Source organism: Natator depressus, chromosome 1, assembly GCF_965152275.1.
Source record: "Natator depressus isolate rNatDep1 chromosome 1, rNatDep2.hap1, whole genome shotgun sequence".
Lineage (NCBI taxonomy): Eukaryota > Metazoa > Chordata > Testudines > Cheloniidae > Natator > Natator depressus.
Window position 1 is genome coordinate 18,802,442 of NC_134234.1, and position 15,018 is coordinate 18,817,459.

The window sequence follows — 15,018 nt, forward strand, 5'->3', positions numbered from 1 at the left end:
TTCTCTGTGGGCCAACACTTAAAACCAATATATTACACTGACTGTCCCTTAATATCCATGACTGTGTAAAAAAACAGAATCACTGGTTTAATCACAAACCATACGTAGCACTAGAAGCTAGTGGCACCTGGTTGGATGCTGAATTCCAATCCTATTGCACATCTCATGAGAACAGTGCTTGAAGGATTTACCAAGGAAGAGCAAAGCAAGACGCTAATCACTGGAAGATCTCTATGGACAATCTGTCTCAGCCTCTTACTCTGTTATTATATTACTCAAGTGTAGCAGTGCACTGTGATTTCTTCAGCACAACCTGCCACAGGCTGGTTATGTTTTTAGGGTAAAGTAGCCCCATGCAGTACCTACTGGTGGCAAACTCAATATATACTGCAGAACAGCTTGTTTAGTTCTAGGAACTGGACCTGAATCTGTGTTTAACTTAAATTTAAGCACCCTACTTTATTCAGTGTGACTTATGGTTGGGATTTTCAAAACAGCTTAAGGGAGTTAGACACTCAACTCCCATTGAGTTTCACTGGTATTTGGGCACTTAACTCCTGATAGTTAAGAGCCTTTGAAAACGCCAGCCTGTATCTTTACACTTACGACCCTCTGACTGTTGAATCAAGTGTATATTTTCACTTTGAACTACAGGCCTTACCTATGCAACTCCAATACATTTCAGAAAATGCACCTTGGTTAAGAAATATATTAATCCCAAAACCAGTCCTAAAATTACTCTTATGAATAAAATTTTCAAAATCTCCAAAGTCACTTAGGATCTTAAGTCCCACTGAAAAAGCAATGGGATTTTGGCTCCCAAGTCACCTAAATCCCAATGACTTTTAATGGGAATTAGTGTACTGTGTCATGTAGGTGCTTTTCAAATTTTTACCTAAAAGTGTGGAGTGTTCAAAATCTCAATCTGGATCCTGGGGCCTTAAAATTCCTTCAGAATGAATTCCATTGAAATAACACACATCTGCTGCACAAAAAACAATCCCTTTCTACAGGGCTGGTAGAATTTTAAGGGTCTAGGCCTCCACTTCTCAAACAAAGCCAAGACAGGCCATAAGGGCTATTATGTCAAAATAAGATGCTGTAACAGTCTTTATAGCATTCAGAATTCAAACAATTGCCTCCAGTTTCTAAATGAAGCATGACATAGCCGAAGAAAATGAGCACAAAGAGGTAACCGCAAGCATCATATCTTCCATCACAAAAAGCTATAGACCCCAAACTTATACAAAAATTAGAGTCAGTCATTTCTTTACCTTAATTACAGGTTTTCTTCAGTGTCCAAGAAGCATAGAGCAAACCATATGTCAGTGTGGCGAAATGTATCCATCCTAGGAAGGAAAAAACATAAAAATTATTGAAATTTTAAAGATACAGTTCATTTTGTACCATATTAAAATTAAAATCCATGACAAATGTCCACATCTAATTCAGAAAAAACAAAAACAATGCACATCATTATAGGAACGTTTTAAGATCGTATTACTTATCCACAGACCACAGTCACATGAGCCATGGAGTTATTCTGTCAAAACTGTTTTAAGAGGACATCAGAAATGTAATTGCTTTCTATTTTAGTCTGTGTAATTTTTCTTTATTTGATTTATATAGAAGGATTTCTTCTCCCCTTTAATAAACTTTTATATGTGCATACCCACACACACCAAATTATTATTATTACAAATAATAATAATTAAAATGACTCTATTATCACAGTGTCTAGGAGCCCCAGTAGCGGACCAGGACCCCATTGTGTTAAACACTGAATAAACAGTCCCTATATCAGAGGCCTCTCAAGATAGTCTGCTCTAGGCAAAACTTCACTGTGCCTCCCACCTCTTACAACAGTGGTTCTCAACCAGGGGTGTGGTGGGTGAGCCATACTTTCTGGAGAAGCACGGCAAGCCTTCTGATAGTTTGGTGGTAATGCTAGAAGCGGGGAGGGTCAAGCACCAGGCTGCAGCACCACTTGCTCAGCCTTGGCCTGGGTGCCAGTCTGTCATGAGGGGAGGATGGAGTGAGCAGCCAGGCCAAATTTGAGTAAGTGTTGCTGCGGCCTGGCACACAGGGTCACTGCCATAGGTGGTGGATGGCTAGAGCTGGAGGGGGCTAAGGCCCCCCCCCAAATCTCAGCCATCCCACCACCCGCATGCACAGCCCAGCTTGGCAAGTGAAGCCCGCCTCCAGTGGCACCAGGACCAGCTCGGCACTGAGCCATGAGACTGCCAAGAGCAGGAGAGGCCCTGGAGCCTTATGAGGGTGGTGGTGAGACAAGTTTGCAGGATCTGGATATTGTGTTGCAGGCAGATTCCATGCCAGAACCGAGCAAGCGAACCCTATCCTGTGTGTGTGTGTGTGTGTGTGTGTGTGGCGGTGGAATTGAGTCCATCCCTCTGAGGTGCCTATGAGTGGAGCTGGGGCTGGTGCCAGCTAGGCAGGGATGGAGGGGGCAAGCGAGACTGAGGGGAGGAGAGAAGAGGCGAGAAAAGGGGGGAGGAGCTGAGGATGAGGGAGCCAGACAGCCATAGCCAGCTGTATTAACGGCACTTCCACACAGCTCCCTGTGCTCCCAGCCCCCATCCCTCCCACCCACCCACTTCCCCTCAACCCCCCACCAGACACCTCCATATAACCCCCTCCCAGAGCCCTCACCAACCCCAATCCACCCCTCACAGCCCCCACCCAACCCCCTCCATAGACTAAATAACTCCATCATAGCCCCCAAGCTGTCCCTCCCACACTTCCCCTCAACCTCCAACCAGTCTCCATTTAAACCCATCCACCCCCTGCTACCTCATCCCCAAACACACCCAACCCTCCAATCCCCCCAAATAAACCCAAACACCACAATGCCTCCTCCTGCCAGTGCCCCACACATCCCACTTCCCCACCACACCAACCCCCATCTCCCCAAATAAACACCCCATAAACCATCATCCTGCCAAACCCGCCCTCCACTTTCAAACCCCACATCTCCACCCCAATCCTCCTCCTGCCTCTGCTCACCATCCCCCCAAGACCCATTCTCCAATAACTGCCATCTTAAAACCTCATCTATTCCCCCATCCCCCACCATCACCAAACCACTTCCCTCCTCCCAACCTCCCTCTTCACCCCAGCTGCTCCCGCCCTGCTTCTTACTCCTCCTAGGGCCCTTTTGCTGCCCCCAACACCCGAGTCCTTCTACCCTAGAGATCAGCCCAAATCCTGGCTGCACCAATGCCCCTCTTCCTTCTTTGATTGCTCCAGTTCTCTATGGCTCACCCAGGAACACCCCTCCCCACCTCAGCCCCCAACCCCTTTAGCCTTGGCATCAGCACCCAGCTTCACTTTGGAATGTTATGTGGGGTTGGTGACCTTTTCTCCCCCTGCCCCCTTCTTGTCTTCTTGGGGTGGTCAGGTGGCTAACTTGTCCCTCATTCAACAAACCTGTGAGTGCTGGGGCAGGGAGCTGGGCCCAGCCCTGTGGGGCAGGAGTTGTGGCTGCAGGATGAACTCACTCTCCAACATCCCTTTCCACCACAAGCCTCTCCTCTATGCTGGATACAGACAGTGACCTTCCCCGCAACACACACATACCGAGATCAGGACCTGACAGCTTGACTCAGCCTTTATTTTCACCAACTGACTCTGGTCGCAGCTCCACTCAGGTTTGGCCCAGCCACCACTCGGTCATGACAGACGGGCGGCCAGGTCAAATCTGAGCGAGTGGTGTGACCTGGCACACAGGATCGCAGAACCATTCAAGTTTGACTTGGCCGCCCCTACTGCCCTAGGCAGAATCTGCACCTTGAGACAGCTGCCTAGTTTGCCTATAGCTAGATTGTAAGTTGTATATGGGTGTGGGGCCAATGTAACAATTTAGACCAATCCAAAAATTCCACTCACTCAAGGGACTGAATCCACCTCCTCAGATAAATATTTAAAAGGGGAGGGGTGCATGTGGAGGGGAACTCTGAATCAAAGCTCTTTTCAAGACTTAAGGTCTCCTAAGGTCATCACAATCCTCAGGGATGATTTAACTTTCATTGGAGACAGTAGGTCTAGAGGGCACCTGACTTGGAGAGAGAGGGGCTGATTCTTCGTTGTTCTGCTCTTCATCAGTCATTTATACCAGTACAGTGAATGTAAAATGCTACCACTCTGAGTGGATACTTCATACTCACGTTGTACTAGCATAAATGATGGTAGGAAGATGAATACTCGGGCCCAGAGCAATTTGGGTGGCTAGTTGTACCTGTGAAACTCTTCCACAAGAGCAGAAGATAAGATCAAACCCATCTGTCTGCAAAACAACTTTCAAGCCCCACCTGCATTTAGTAAAGCTTCCCCATAACCGTAAGAGTAATTTCATTTAAAACAAATAACCCATTACTCCACCTGTCCTTAGAATGAGGTAGTGAAGATTAATGACCCAAAAATAAAAATAAAATCAGAGTAGAAGAATAGAAAGGAGAGATGAAAAAATCTGACCTGGCTACAGACAAGTCAGGCACCATGGTGATTGTGAGAGACAGTCAGGCGGTGACAAGTGCAGTATAAATATTTAAATATGTGATAGGGCTCCTTGGAATTTTGGGAGCTTTTGCAGGACAGGAGAGGATCTGAAGTTCTCATTCAAGTTCTCAGAGATTAACTACTCCTTCAAGTTCAGTGACCTGTCAGACCACAAACATGAAGGGGCCTAATTTTCCAGCTTCAGTTCCACAAATTGTGCAAGCCTCATTAGGCTGCTGCCATTCCAGGCTAAAATCTCATGAGATCTTGGAGCCACTGAATATGAACCAAAACCAACCTTCGAATTCTAGTCTCAATCTTAATCTTGAACTAACCGCTACGCATTCAGTCCATCACTAGTTTAAAGGGAGGCACCACTATCTTGTAACAGTGCTGCGCACAGAGAATAAAATCATTAACACAGGAGACTTGTGAGAATAGGTGGATAGTACTTGCTCTGTCCCTGTTTTCCAACTCTTATGCATTATACAGTGAGCTATTGTAATCCAGATCTGACAATGAAAAAAATGACAAACTGCCTGAAAGAATCAGCAACTGCAATTTACAATGGCAATGTTTGTCACTGAAGTTTTGCAGTTTGTTCTTCACACTTAAGGGGACAGGCATACGTGCTGCTTCTGCCTTCCACTGGAGCTCAATGGAAGCTCACAAAATTATCAGGACAACTGGGAAGAGCAAAAGGGACTAGAATAAATGTTGTTTCCATCTACCAGAAAAACCAGAATTCTTTTTAATCCATGTCTGTTTATTGCATTCAAAAATAGTTATATAATCAGGGGTTTAAAACAGAATTCTTGATATTTACATCACATGCAAGAACCTTTGCCATGGTTAGTGATGGCATTTTCCCTCAAATTAATAGCATGAAAATTAGGTCTCGCTGAACTGATTCAAAATAAAAGACATTCACACACCCTCCTTCTCTGGGTGAATTAAGTCCTTGAAGCACAGATGATCAGGAATTACTAATGTCACCCTGTGCAAACATGTTATAGCAGTGCTTTCTTCTACCACCTCCTGTATGACTGCTGCCCCCTGTACTCTGTCCCTGGCTAGCCACTGCTGGTGGGAACATTCCTACCTCTTCGTGGCAAGGAGAGTGGAAGGCAGGTGAATACATGAGAAGAGTCTGAAAAGCAGGCATTGAAGAGCAGGAAAAATTGCCAAGGTAACATAATGGCTATTCTATATCAACTGAACTTTGGATAAGTCAAATCTTGTATAAAGGGGTCAAATAAGGTGTCTAAGACAAGATTAAGGTTTGCTGGTTATGATTATGCTATCTGAAGGAGGAGGATAACGAACTCTAAATAAGGAAAAGGGGGAAAATCACTATGCATTAGTTATAATGGTTCAGCATAACATACTATTAAAGTTGCATCGCAAACTCTGGGCAGTAGGAGAGAGAGATGCAGCCATTGGAAGGGGCCAGAATGATGGCCACTGGTGATGAAGAGGAAGGGAATGGTGATGAGGAAGATAATGGCTAACATTTCAAGTCATCTGGCAAGAGATGGTGTGAGTATATGGATGTGATGGTGTGAGTATATGGATGTGCAGATGTCCATTCTGCAGTCTCTATATACTTGACTGAGAGTGTTTGTGACTTTGCTAAATGTATTAATAAACTATTTGGAAATAGAGAAGAGTTCCGATAGTGTGTGCGTTGCAACCATGCACATCGGGGTTCCCAGCTATATAGTAATTTTAATACTGGGCCTGATCTTGGGGCAAGAACCTGCCAACCCTCCAAGTAATAACTGGAAATTCTTAGGTAATCAATATAATTAATACATAATCTAGAGATCAGGCTACACATGCACCCAGCTGGAATGGGAGCCTGGAAGGCACACAAAGGGAACTTGACTGTGTATGTCTGAATCAGAATCTGTGCAGCTGAGCCCAGAGTTGCTCTTGCATCCTCATCCTACTTGGCCTACCTTCTGCCCCTTCACTGAGGCTGCAATCCTTGCCTTGCAGAGTGGAATATGTAGCATAACAGTAGTTCAGAAAAACCTTGCAGCTTGAAAGAAGTATGTTTCTGTGCTCTGCAACTTTCTCTGTGGAAAGGTATGATGTGCCCTTATGAATGGTGCTGGTGTCTCCCCACGGGAGCTTTCTCTTGGTATGTCAGATATTCAAGTGGGTGCTACTTTCCCAGTCTGCTGATTTATAGGCTGTAAAAGTGACAGCAGCTTCCTATCTGATTGCGAATTACTCATTGTTCTAGCATATTTAAGACACTTTCCAAACCTTTTCCTTAGTGGTTTACTTCTCATTATAGTCAGATGCAGTGATTAAAATATCTTTGATATTGCATTGAAGTTCTCTTCTACATGTATCCATTTTAGTAACATTACCGGGTACACTCCCTCTATAGATGCTTTTGTAAACAATTCAATGGCGGAATTGAAAATCTAGGTCAATTTTTCAACCAAGAAGTGAATAAAATTGCTGTCTGTTGATGTTGGGGAGGACGGGGGAGGGAAAAAACACAATCCTTTCCATTGTCAGCTTCTTATATATACCTCAACCTCCATCAGTGTTAGTGACTGACAGTGTGAAATCTCGCTCTCCTATATGTCGTGGCCATTAATAAATGCTCAGCCAACTGATGCTTCATGACAGGTTGCTGCTTATACATTCTTGGAACCACATTCTGCCTTCAGTTACATCCATCCAATCCCAAATTCTGTCCCTCAGTTACATCTCTGCAACCATGCAAGCGTGTGAGGGTGGAATGTAGCCCAGGGAATCTATGCCAAGAAAGAATTCTTGGAGTAGACAGACATCCCCTGAAAATGGGGAATAAATATATCCTGAATGAGGTGCAGTACATACCCTGCCTCCCTAGGTAGGCTAACCAGCCCTCATTCGCTGATATAATTAGTTCAACTAACCTGACAATAAAAGTTCCATGGAGCCACAGTGTTCTTGGAGAGGAAATGATTACCTACAGTGTGCTGGCTGCTGGTCTTCAGAATACATTTGGGATTTAAATAATTCCAGTTTTAATATGATTATCCAGCATAACAGTTTGGCATTGGTTATTATGAGCCAGACTGTACCACCTTTACTCACACCGAACAGTACTTTTAGTCCTCAGTTAGTCCCACTGAAATAAACAGATAGACTTGAGGAGCAAGTCGCTACTCAGTGTGAGCAAGCATTTCACCATCTAGCCTATATGATCATGGAATCATCTGAACAAGGCAGGCAGTGTTGTCCAGTGGTTAGAGCACTTGACAGCAAGGCGGGAAGCCTGTGTCCTACTTCTCGCTCTGCCACAGACTCACTGTGCCTCAATTTCCTCATCTGTAAAATGGAATAAAACTACTTAACCTTTATGAAGAGTTTAGAGCTTTTGGATGCAAGCTGCTAATAATAAGTGCTATGTATTTATTCAGATATTATTTCTCTCTTGCAAATTGGTTTCATGAAGCTTTACTTCCATTCAAGGCACTGGGAAAAACCAACATCAAAGAAATGCTGAAGTACAGAGAGTGCATGCACTCAGAAGGGAAGCTGGCCAGACTTGACACAGTTCTGAAATGCAAACAAGAACTGAACATAACAAGCTCTGTAATCCTCTTATGGAAAAAAATCATAAATATAACATACTAACTTTCCTATAGTTTTTTGGGGGGTGAGGGGGGTGATGCTGTAGAATTGAAGAGAGAATTTTATCTCTATTATGGGATGTTATATGATCGAACAGCACCCCTATGGGAATAACTGACTAGAGAATGAGATCCTATTGGGCAAAAGTCACTAGCGATTGTGTGTGTCTGAGTTTCTTGATGCTCAGCTTGTGACACCTTACAGAGGCCTGATGTTAGAAAGTGCAAAGCTCAAAGTCACCCTTTAAGGCAATACCAAACTGCCGGGCATGCCCCCCTAGAAGGGCACAGAGGAACATTCTGGGGGTGCACACCAGGGCCCAGGCAAGCCCCCACAAGAGGTGGGGAGGAGCGCCACCCAGCCCCACTCTGCCCCTAGCTCCACCCTGGCCCCACAGCTTTGCCCCGGCTGCAACTCCCCCCCAGCCCAGCTATGCCCTCATTCCCTCTCCGCCCCCAGGCCAGCTCCACCTCTAACCCTAGCTCCTCCCCCTTCCTCCGTTCAGTCCCCAGCTTCGCCTTCAGCCCAAGCTCCTTTGCCGAGCCAACTGTGCAGTAATGGAGGGGTTGCGTGGACAGATTCCATTACTGGTAAGGAGGAGGGCTTGACAGGAAAAGTTTGGGCACCACTGCTTTAAGGTATCTTGAGTTGAGCACCCAAAAACTGAGGGATGCAAATTCACCTGTTACTTTTGAAATTCTTAGGCTAGAGATCTGTAGAGCAATTTCTACAGAGTTCTATGGGTTTCATCCCTATTGAATTCTACAGGATTTTTCCTTAAGAGATCCAGAATTTAATTAACCAATTTCAAATCATGAAAAAAACCCTCTTGTTAAAATGTTGGTCAAGGGGAATAAGGAAGAACCATTTTGAAAGAGAGTTTTCACATATACATATGAAATAAAATGTATTGATCCACTAAAAAGGATTACATTGACCCTTGAGGTCAAAGTGACATTTCAGCATGAAGCACCAAACTGCTTTTTAAAACTTGTGCCAGATTTACTTTAATAACGCCAGCATCTTTGACTTTGCATTCAGTAAACAAAGGCAGTATACGTGCACTGAGGGAAGACAGTTCACAGTAATTTTGTCAGCAAAATTGTTACAATAAAGGCCTAAACAACACTTCATCTACCTGTCACTTGTCTTGAAAGGGCAGATTACTTTTTCCTCAAACTTGGCACATCCAATTAAGGTAGTCTTACAAGCCAGGCAGGTGTAAAGTGCAAGCCAGCACTTGTTCACATTAGCAATTATCAATGGAAAAATACATAAGTGTTGAGGCTTGGCACAACAGTTACCCTGGCAACCGTTAGCACTTGGAGTCTCAGCGGAGACTAACATGACAGTTTGACATCTTTTCCCATAAAAAGATGATTGCCTTCTCTCTCTTTCTTCCTCCCTACCACCCGCCCCACAAAATGCTTTTTTGGGGGGCTTTTTTCCCAAAGCTCTCAGCAGTGACTCTTCTTGTTTAATTTTAGTCTCTATCCTGCAAGCTTCCAGTGCACCAATTAGAACTCCATGTGTCTTATGGACCAGTAGTGTGTGCTCTATGGCAACAAAGCGTGTTTACTGTTTATCTGGCTAAGGTCGTGTGGGAGGAGGGTGGGAGGGCAGGCTTTGTGTTAGTGGCATTGATCTGCAGCAACCAGAGACCTGTTTGCAAAGCAAACTTGAGAAATGATAACATTTCTCATCCTGAAATTCTAGACTATCTAATAATTAATATAGTTTATCTGCAGCATCTTATCTCAATGAGATGCCTCTTCTTGGCTCTGCTTGGAGGCTAGTAATGCATTCTCTGTCATAACTGCCAACTTTTCAAGAAGGAAACGAGGCTGAACCACAAGCCAGGGTTACATCTCAGGAAGTGGGTATCACCCCTCTTTACCAAAGTTATGCGTATTTTCAGTTGATGCTGCTCAAAGCAGTTGAACCACCTGTTTTCACCACTGGCCCAAAATATCTCAGGACTATTGACCAACAGGTCACACCGCAAGGTGCACCCACTTACTCAGGCTGTGAGGACAGAGGAGCTTGAAAGGGACTAGAGTTTGTTATGGGGTGGGGATGGGCTTTAGCTTGCCGGAGTCCTGTTGTGGGTTGAGTTCTGCTGCAGGCTGCTGGTTGAGCTAGCTGCTAGTTTCAGCTGGTTTGGTAATTCATGCCAAAGAGGCAGAGTACTATGAGGTGCCTTGTCTTTGTGTGCTCGTGCATATCAAAAGATAATAAATCAAAGATTCAAAATGTTGTATAAAATGAGGTTGCTATCTAAAACAGACAGTCCCCTCCCTTTGTTTCCCCCACTCATCTTTCCCTTTTTTCTTCCTGTTTTCCACTCTTCCTTCTACATCAATTATTCAGCATTCTGGGTTTTCCCTCAGTTCTGACCTTTTTGATTTTTCATCCTTTTTCTTTAATAAAAAACAAACAAAAAAAAATAAAAACTCATTGTTCCTGAAGATTTCTTCCTCCTCTGAATTTACTTTTCTTTTCTTCCCTCTTTCTCTGTTCATAGAATCATAGAAGATTAGGGTTGGAAGAGATCTCAGGAGGTCATCTAGTCCAACCCCCTCCTCAAAGCAAGACCAACCCCAACTACATTATCACAGCCAGGGCTTTGTCTGGGATAAGTGAATTGGGGTTGGTCCTTCTTTGAGGAGGGGGTCGGACTAGATGACCTCCTGAGATCTCTTCCCTTAGTCCAGTTCCATCTTCCAAAATGTTTCTCTCTCATTTCCACTCCTCTGGCCACTTAGAATCTCTCCCTCCAAATGCAGGTGAGGAAAGTGTTTTGGAAACTGTGTGTGTGACAGAGAGGATCGGAGGTTGTTATGCTCCCAAAGCAAGTGAGTGGTTACCCCTGTGCCAGAACATCTATTCTGAAGGCTGTGAAAAAAAAAAGCATAGTAAATCAAACCCCAGTATTTAAGGGCAAACTCTGCTGTCAGCTTTTACTGTTATAGACTCTGTACCCTTTGACTTCACAGGGTTTTAAAGAGTAGAATTTGGCCCTAAAATAGAACTGAATTGTAAAGCCTGGATATTCATGTGAGCAGCCCTACGGTGCCAAGTTCATTCCTAGAGTAGCTCCACTGGTGTTAGTGGGAGCAATAAATCAAAGCAGTACACACTTAGTAAGGTTTCAGAGTAGCAGCCGTGTTCATCTGTATCCTCAAAAAGAAAAGGAGTCTCTCCAACGAGAGACTGCTGAATTGGAATTAATTTGCAAACTGGATACAATTAACTTAGGCTTGAATAAAGATTGGGAGTGGATGGGTCATTACACAAAGTAAAACTATTTCCCCATGTTTAATTCCCTCCCCGCCCCCCGCCACACTGTTCCTCACATGTTCTTGTAACTGCTGGAAATGGCCCACCCTGATTATCACTACAAAAGGTTTCCCCCCCCCCCCCACTCTCCTGCTGGTAATAGCTCACTTTAACTGATCAGTCTCCTTACAGTGTGTATGGTAACACCCATTGTTTCATGTTCTCTATGTATATAAATCTTCCCACTGTATTTTTCACTGAATGCATCCAATGGAGTGAGCTGTACCTCACGAAATCTTATGCTCAAATAAATTTGTTAGCCTCTAAGGTGCCACAAGTACTCCTTTACACTTAGTAAGGTTAAGCTTTCAGGGCTGGTGAATCTGCCAACTTTGACAAGACTTGAAATTTACTTGAAAATCTTTCTAACCAGGAACAGAAAACAAAAGTCATTGCTGTTATCTAACATGCATTCCATTTGATTGAAAGAGTTCACATCTCTAATACTTTCAGAATTGACACCTAACTCACGTTGGCCGAGATACAGGCCTCCTTCCCTCCTCTTGCTGCTTTTTGGATGTCACTGCAATCCTTTCCACAACGACATAATTTAATTTTAAAATCATGATGCTGTAAGTACTTGAGAAGCATTTAAAGCCATTCAATCAGAGAAAGGTCACGTTAACATAAATATTGAAAAGAAGGATAATTAGGCAAGGAAAACAGCAAAAACACATTAAAGAGAAATGAGGCAATTTTAAAATGTTAACATCCTAATTCAGTAATGTTTACACGACATTTAATAGTTTAATTTTCAACAAGAGTTTCAGTGGAAAAAAAAATAACTAAGGAATTTAGGAAGGAGCATTATGTGGTAAAAAATGGCATTGTACAAGCTTTGCTATTTGGAGATAAAGCGAATTGTCTGAGCCTAGTTACATATAATTCTAACAGGCCAAGTTGGAGTCCCTGCAGAATGGAGCAATACTCTTATTAATATGAACATATATAGTTATTTAGTGATACTCAAACCTGTGACTTTCTGGATATTTGGCTAAGCCACCAGATATTCAGCTGTTTATCTGAATTATCAAAGCCACATAGGCCTGCGGAGACTGGCCAAGGACTCTCCCAGGATTGCTAGTACTGTACTTTGTAATTAGAGATGGATTAGAAATACAGAGTGAATATATTCTCTCACAATATTCTGGGATGTCCACTTCTGGCCGCATCTGGGATCAGAAAGTGCATACTAAAGGAATCATAAAATATCAGGGTTGGAAGGGACCTCAGGAGATCATCTAGTCCAACCCCCTGCTCAAAGGAGGACCAATCCCCAATTTTTTTTTTCCTCGGATCCCTAAATGGCCCTCTCAAAGATTGAACTCACAACCCTCGGTTTAGCAGGCCAGTGCTCAAACCACTGAGCTATCCCTTAGCTCTTTGCTGCTTTTGGGGTGAGTAATGCACTGGAAGATTTAAGCCTTCATTGGTATTACTACTATTTAAATGTAGGGCTGATTGAAAATTTCCAGCAGAACTATTTTTCAACAGAAAATTGGGTTTTCAATGAATTGTCATGACCCACATGTCTTAAACCCAGGCTGTAGGGGATCACTACACCACGCCACACTCCAACCTTCCATCACTTGGCTTACTGGCATCAGCTAGAACCAGGACTTCCTGAAGGTCTGTCAGACAGCAGTCTTCGCCCCGGGGCCCTGACTGATGGAACACTGGAGCTCCTGACTGGTCTGCTCCTCCTACTTAAACTGGAAGGCGGAACAGGAAGCTCTCCAACTGGGCTCCTTCCTGCTTTGGACTGCTCACCTGGTGCTACCTGCTCTTGTGTCCTGATCCCAATCTACTGGTTACCTGACCGATTTCTGGTATCTGAATCTTGGTTCCTAACCTCCTGTTTCTGAATCTTGGCTGGCACGGTGACCTGGCCCTTGCCCTAGGCCAGCCACTAGGCATGGCTGCCTGCATCCCAGCCCTGAGACTAAATGAAAATTTTCACACAAAGTGTCTGCTTCCCTTGAAAATTTCCAATTTCTTGCCCTAGAAAACAAAACAGTGAAAATGGTAATATGAAAACGGAATAGGGGTTTTTTTTTTTTTTTTTTGCTTTTCTGCAGTTTCCAGTAAAAAAAATTCATTTTGGGGGTTTCCAGTTTTTCGAGGGAAAGTCAAAATTTTTCCAAATGAAAATAAAACATTTTCTTCCAAATAAGTAAACTATCTGGAGAACACTTCAATCTCTTTGGTCACTCGATTACAGACCTAAAACTGCCAATTCTTCAACAAAAAAACTTCAAAACCAGACTCCAACGAGACTGCTGAATTGGAATTAATTTGCAAACTGGATACAATTAACTTAGGCTTGAATAAAGACTGGGAGTGGATGTGTCATTACACAAAGTAAAACTATACCCCCCTCCCCACTGTTCCTCAGACGTTCTTGTCAACTGCTGGAAATGGCCCACCTTGATTATCACTACAAAAGGTTCCCCCCACCGCCCGCTCTCCTGCTGGTAATAGCTCACCTTAACTGATCACTCTTGTTACAGTGTGTATGGTAACACCCATTGTTTCATGTTCTCTGTATATATATATATATATCTTCCTACTGTATCTTCCACTGAATGCATCCGATGAAGTGAGCTGTAGCTCACGAAAGCTTATGCTCAAATAAATTGGTTAGTCTCTAAGGTGCCACAAGTACTCCTTTTCTTTTTGTATTTAATTTGTATTCCAGTAATGCCTAGAGACTATAACTGAGAGCAAGGCCACATTGTCCTATGTTCTGTAATACAAACAGTGAGATACAGTCCCTGCCCCAAAGATACTATAATCCAAATAGACAAGACAAAGAGTGAGGGGGAAACAGAGGCAGAGACAGATGAAGTGATTTGCCAGGGTCACACATCAGATCAGTGACAGAGCCAAGAATAGACCCCAGGTCTCCTGAGTAGCCTATCCCACAGACCACTTGCCTCCTTGAGGTTATTGAAGAGTGCCTGGCATTCTTTGCAAGCATCGGGAGGCTGTCCCTGCTATTCAGCCCATATTCCAGTTCAAGAAATTACATTCTGCTTACCTAAATTATACCTAGGGAGTTCCTGCTCCAAGCCCTCCTATTTGGAATGTTGCCTTTCTCCTCATTTCACCCTGGGTCCATAACTTTTCTTTTTGTTTTTTGGACTCCTGAAGTATTTGCCATGCTATATATCTGGAGCCCTACCAAATTCATGGTCCATTTTGGTCAATTTCACAGTCAGAGGATTTTTAAAATAATAAATTTCATTATTTCAGCCATTTAAATCTGAAATTTCATGGTATTGTAATTGTAGGGGTCCTGACCCAAAAAGGAGTTGTGGGGGGAGTGTCGAGTGTTGCAAGATTATTATAAGGGGGGCTCGCAGCACTGCTACCCTTTCATTTGAGTTGCTGCTGCCTTCAGAGCTGGGCAGCTGGAGAGCGGCGGCTGCTGGCCAGGAGCCCAGCTCTGAAGGCAGAAGCTGCCACCAACAGCAGCGCAGAAGTAAGGGTGTCATGGTATGGTATTACCACCCTTTATTC

General features: G+C 43.7%; 1 protein-coding gene across 1 annotated transcript in view; it reads right to left on the reverse strand.

The window, feature by feature from the left end:
- TENM4 (teneurin transmembrane protein 4) overlaps window positions 1-15,018 on the reverse strand; it is a 2,219,108-nt gene that overhangs the window by 1,210,033 nt on the left and 994,057 nt on the right. The window contains exon 5 of the mRNA XM_074955672.1: window positions 1,275-1,349. The gene's annotated coding sequence lies outside the window, so the exon portion shown is untranslated. The remainder of the gene's footprint in view (window positions 1-1,274; window positions 1,350-15,018) is intronic.